Here is a 6260-nt window from a genome sequence, read left to right as displayed (position 1 = left end):
CTTGGTAAGGTACTATCGGGTTCTCAAAAGATAATCAACCCCCGTTAGTATTGCCTATTAAATCTTGATCATGGAGGTTTCAAACAAGTTTCATACTCAATTGTTTACGTAGGTACTTACCGAAACCTTTGCATAAAACCATAACTTTGAAATCACGCACTTGGCAAAACCAACCTTCGGTTTGTTTCTTAATTTTCTCAATCCCTTGTCTTTCGATTTCTTTTACTTGAGGACAAGTAAAACTTTAAAATCCGAGGAGGTTTGATAGGGGTATTTTACCCCTATCTTTTAGCGTGATTTACGGGATGATTTCGGGTAAAATAAATAAGTTTAATTACAAAAATAAAGTGTTTTTGATAAATAAAGAAATAAAAATAAAATCTCGTACTTTCAGTTTATTTTCCTCATTTTTGAATAGTTTAGGAAATAAAAACGTCAAGCTAACTCGGCTCTCAAGTTTTGTATTTCAGGTACGAGAAAGGAGCAAAAATCCACTCAATACGCGGGGCGTAAAACATTGTGCCAGAAATAATTGCCTTATCCGCAGGCACCATGTGGAACTGACTCAGCATACGCGGGGCGTATGACACACTACGCGGGGCATATGACACATGTCGGTAATAATTGGCCTAATCCTGAAAGTCAGACTGCATTGTCTCCCAGAGTCAACTATACCTACGCGGGGCGTACCACTATATACGCGGGGCGTAAAAGGCAGTTCTTCAACATAAAAAGATCAGAGACTCTTTTACGCGGGGCGTACTTCAGCTACGCACGGCGTAAAGTCACCAATTCAAGCGATAAAACTCCAGAGACTCAAACACGCGGGGCGTATAATCCTCTACGCAGGGCGTAGTTGAGTCAACAAGACAACGAATTGGTCCACATGCAGAAGATTTCTGACGGAATGGGCATTTACGCGGGGCGTAGACCAATTTACGCGGGGCGTATCATGGGATTTCTGCACCAAATAATGTTGCTCCATACTTGTGCTTTGTGAAATTACAAACCTACCCTTGCTTGATGTCTATAAATAAGAAGCTCTTGAACTTCATTTGAGACGAATTACATACTAGAGAGCTACACTATACTCTTTTCTTTCCTTGTAATTTAGATACACTTTTGTAAGTTAAATTCTCCCCCTCGAGAGCTTGTTCGTTGTTCCGGCGTTCCATTTACGTCCCGTTCCACCATTCGTCACTAAGCTCGAGAGTTCCACCTCCACGACCTAGGAGACGGCTTTGAGTCCGGTTAGCTAGTTCCAAGGGTAGATTCTCCCTTTTTACTTGCTAATTAGCTTGTACTCTTCCTATGTACTAGGCTTGGTTGTATTTCATCTAATCACTTTCCATATTTATAATTTATGATTTATAATCTCTATCTCCCTTTATGTGTTAATGTTTATTGCTTGTTTTGATATTGATAATTGATTCGTGTGTAGGAGAACGCGATTACCGCCGCCATTCGGGCTATCTTTAGGGAGTTATATAGGTGTTGCCTTACCGGAAGTGACAAACCGGAAACCGTAGGAATTGACAAGCCACGGAACTTACGGGCCCTAGTTTCTAATTCCCCTGCATTAGACACGCCTTGACTAGGAATCACGTAGTCTAAGTGCTTCACGGGTCGGTTCTACTACACTTGGTCATCTTTGCAAGAGTAAACTATTATCCGTATACATTTAGAGTCATTATTTATCATTGTTATAACTTATCATATTCACCCCACTTCATAGAGTTTTAGCTACATAAATCTGTGTCGCCAATAGTGAGGAATAGTGTGTAGTTGTGTCTTACTTAACCCCAAAGTAATTACCGCTTAAATAACATACGAAACCGAGTCGTCTAATACTTGTAATTATAAATCCCGTGGATTCGATACCCGGTCTTAACCGGATTATTACTTGATAACGACGGGGTACACTTGCCCCTAAGTAGTCGTAGTGTCTAGTAGAGTCAAGAGCAATTTATAAAGACCATATCCATAGACATAGCACATTCATCGCAATACATATTTAAATCGTCGTAAGAAACTCTACCACTAGATCGTTGCGCTATCAGCCACAAATGCATAATGATGTCAATAGTTATATTAAATACTGCGATGCATGTCAGAGAGTAGGGAATATCTCTAGGAGGAATGAGATGCTTCAGTAAGGCATACTCGTCTGTGAGCTATTTGATATTTGGGGCATAGACTTTATGGGACCTTTCCCTATGTCACACAACAACCAATACATTCTTGTCGCGGTTGATTATGTCTCTAAATGGGTAGAGGCCGAAGCCCTACCCACAAACGATGCTCGAGTAGTGATGAAATTCCTGAGAAAGAATATCTTTACTAGATTTGGAACCCCCCGGACTATCATTAGTGATGGGGGATCCCATTTTTGCAATAAACAGTTTGACACGTTGCTCCAGAAGTATGGCGTAGCCCATAGGGTCGCCACACCTTACCATCCTCAGACGAGTGGTCAGGTAGAAGTGTCAAACAGAGAGCTAAAATGTATTCTTGAGAAAACAGTGGGGAATGCTAGAAAGGAATGGAGTCTTAAACTGGATGATGCTCTTTGGGCATACCGGACAGCATTCAAGACTCCCATAGGAATGTCCCCCTACCGTTTAGTTTTTGGGAAATCTTGTCATTTGCCTGTTGAACTAGAGCACAAAGCTTACTGGGCACTAAAATTTCTAAACTTTGACCCTAAACTTTCAGGTGACCTACGACTAACACAACTACATGAACTGGATGAGCTTCGATATAACTCTTACGAGAATGCCAAGCTGTACAAAGAACGAACCAAGAGGGTGCACGATAAAAAAAATACAGCGGAAAACCTTCCATAAAGGCGACCAAGTATTGCTTTATAACTCCCGATTGAGATTCTTCCCTGGCAAGCTCAAGAGTAGATGGTATGGACCATTCTCAGTTCTTGACGCACATCCCTCCGGTATGGTTGAAATTATGTTGAAAGATGGAACCACCCAGAAAGTAAATGGACATCGACTCAAACTTTATCTCGGTAAAGACAATTCGGGTGTCCAAATTCTCCGTCTTCAGGATGATCAGTAAGTTGTCTTCTCCACTCTAACTTTTTCTTTATGATTTGTGATGCAATGTTGGAACTTATTGCATATTTTTAGTGTGAGGAGGAGGGGTAGACAAACTTACAAAAATTGTATAATTTTTAAATTTTTAAATTTTTGTTGCGTCGTGTCTAGTTTAGTTTTGCGTTTTTCGGGTTTTATTTATGTTTTGCATGTTTAGGACCTAAAACCGTGAACCTCCTTCGAATCTAAACTTCGTTATTTGTCCTTGAGGGCTGAGAACCGAATCTAAGATTGCATGACAACTAGTTTAGGTGTAGGACACAATCCTTGTATTTGTAAAAGCATGAGCTAAAGTTTGCATTTAGGCCCTACTTTTGAAGAAATGCTAAAATCATTACTTAGGTAGATAACTTAAGAATTGAAGGCATGTGATGTTAAACTTGAGTTTGGGGAAAACTAGTAAACACAAAATTGAAACCCAAAGAATTGTGAGTTGAATTTGAGCCCAAGAGCGAACATCAAAAAGCTCTTTTTCTTGACATTTTTGTGTGAATGCTTTGACTTGTGGAAAGATTACAGATTTTGCATCTAATACTGTGTTGAACCTACATGCAATGATTTGAGATGATAAACGATGAATCAGCCTCATTAGAATTAACCCTTTTTCTTTACCTTATTTTCTCTTTTTCATCCACTCTAGGAAGCCCCTTTGAGCCCATATTTTTGTAGTTTATAGATTTTTCTTTCGTTCTAACCCAATTTTTGCAAACCATCATTTGGTTTGCTACTTAACCCTAAGTTTTTGCAAAGCTCACATCGAGCCTTTGTCGTTTCTAGCGCTTTATCTTTGTTTATGGCATCATAGTAGCACGCCAAAAGGCTAAAAAGTGAATGAGCATCGCTATCCCAAAAAGAAAAAAAAAGAGGGGGAAAAAGAAAAGAGAAAAATAGAAAAACAGAAAAAGAAAAGAAAAGAAAAGAGACGAACAAAAAGGGGAGAACTTCATTCCCCAGTTCTTAAAATCAAAACGTCTCAAGAAAACGTCCTAAAAAGAGAATAATGAATGAATAAAAAGCTCAGTCACTTCATGTTTGCTAAAGCCATTTGAACTTTGTTTTTCTAGTGCTAGAACTATTAACCCTTGTTGTACCTTTAACCCTCTAACCACATTACAACCCCAATTCGAGGCTGTTTTTTATATCATCGGAGTCATATAGCATAGTAGAGGAACTCGGATGAACGTGCAAAATCAACGTAATCCTAAGCAAGAACATAAGCCGAGAGTAAACACTTTAGCCACCAAAATTGTATGAAATGAGTGAACTACCTATGGTGAGGTGTTTTACTTAGCGATCCCCTCAAGCTCGTTTAATTGAACATGTGTCCTTTGTCTTAAAACATATGACCTATGATAATTGAAATGCGGCTTTTGGATATCGTGTCTCTACTTTGTATTTTCGAATGCATGTAATTATAGATGCTCGAAATTGTGTCAAGCACCTAGTTAAACCGGGAGGTTTTCTAGCTTGCTTGTGATTGCGGGTTTATTTTTTTAGTTTACTTGGGGACAAGTAAAGTTTTAAGTGCGAGGAGGTTTGATAGGGGTCAAAAACCCCTATCTTTGGGTACGGTTTTAGGACGGGTTTTAGCGTTATTTAGTTAATAAGCGAGCAATTCTCACATTTAAATGCTTTTGTGTGAGTTAGTTAGAAATTGGAAATGTTTTATTTACTTTTCGTTGTTTAGGCTCGTTTTATGATCAATTCAGGCAAATACGGCCAAAATGGCATGCATGTTACAATTCCGTTACCTGTTAAAGCTAATTGATCCGTCAAAAGTCGCACCAAACGAAGCATTTGCTTAAATAAGCGATTGGCGGGTCAATTTAGCCTTTGGACTAATGTTGTCTGGAGTTTTTGTGCATGCGCAGGGATAAGTTCGGGCAAAAAGACACGTTATCGGCATTCGGCGACCGCGCGGGGGCGCATCGGGCTAGACTGCTCGACGAACTGGCCTATTTTAGGCCAGCTCGCGGCCAGCTGGCCTTCATAGGCCAGCTCGCCGAGCAGGCCCTCAGAGGCCTGCTCGCCGAGTAGGCAGTGCCTGCTCGCCGAGCAGCTCGCCCTGCTCGGCGAGCAGACCTGCGGGAATTGCTCAAAAAGACCAATTCTGCCCCCACGACGCCACGATGGACCCCACGACTTCCTACCTGCATAAGGACACGAAAATAGGTCAAGAAAAGGGCCCGAGCCACACCTATAAATAGGATTTTTCCAATGTAATTAGGCATCTTTTATCTTTTGTAATTTTCTTAGCTTTTCATCTTGAGAAATCCTCCCCACCTCCTCCATATCCTTCAAACCTCCATTGAAGACACCTCCGAAGCTCCGCTCACCGAGGATTGCTCAAGCTCCATCCTTAAGTCCTAGGAAGACGCCTGCATTGGTAGACAGGTTCCCTGAAAGGGATTTTTCTTCTTTTACATTCTGTCTAGCCTCTGATACATGTTATGAATCCTAGGCTCATTGTAACTTCGTGACAATACTTTCATCTTTGATATATATTATAGTTTTTGTTCATTCAATTGTTTTAATGCTTTAATCTTTGTCTTACGCTTTGTCTGATTGGGTTAACTCATTCGATAATCCCAAAATCAAGTTGGCACATATTGCGAGCTGAATCTGACCTAGTCAGTGCCTATAGGATTGACGACCCTATAGAAGATTAAGCCCAAATTGCTGAGCCTTAGAGCTAGTTTCGGCCTTACAAGGGAATCACGAACTAGGGACTTTAGGAGGATAGGTCGGGTTAATCGCCTCGGACACAAGTGACTTAGGTTTTAATTCAATTGCTTAAACGATCTATTTTCATTATCATCGTATCTCTTCATGTTCCTTCGGATAATTGCATTGGTAAAAGATCACTTAGGAGTAGCTTAACTTAATTAGGGGTAGAGTAACTTAATTAGGCGTAGAATAACTTAGTTAGAATTAGATAACTTAGCTAGGAGTAGTATAATTCAACTTAGGAGTAGATTAACTTAAGAAAAACCAACTCAAAACCCCCCTAAGCCTAGATAACACCTGAAACCAAGTAACTCGATACTTGCAGAAATAAATCCTGTGGACGATACCTGGACTTTTCCAGAAATTTATTACTTGATAACGACGGGGTACACTTATCCCGTAGTGAGTCTCGCGGTGCGAACG

The sequence above is a fragment of the Euphorbia lathyris genome, chromosome 10 (genome assembly GCF_963576675.1).
Source record: "Euphorbia lathyris chromosome 10, ddEupLath1.1, whole genome shotgun sequence".
NCBI classification, from domain to species: Eukaryota; Viridiplantae; Streptophyta; class Magnoliopsida; order Malpighiales; family Euphorbiaceae; genus Euphorbia; species Euphorbia lathyris.
Note: the sequence above shows the minus strand (reverse complement) of the source record.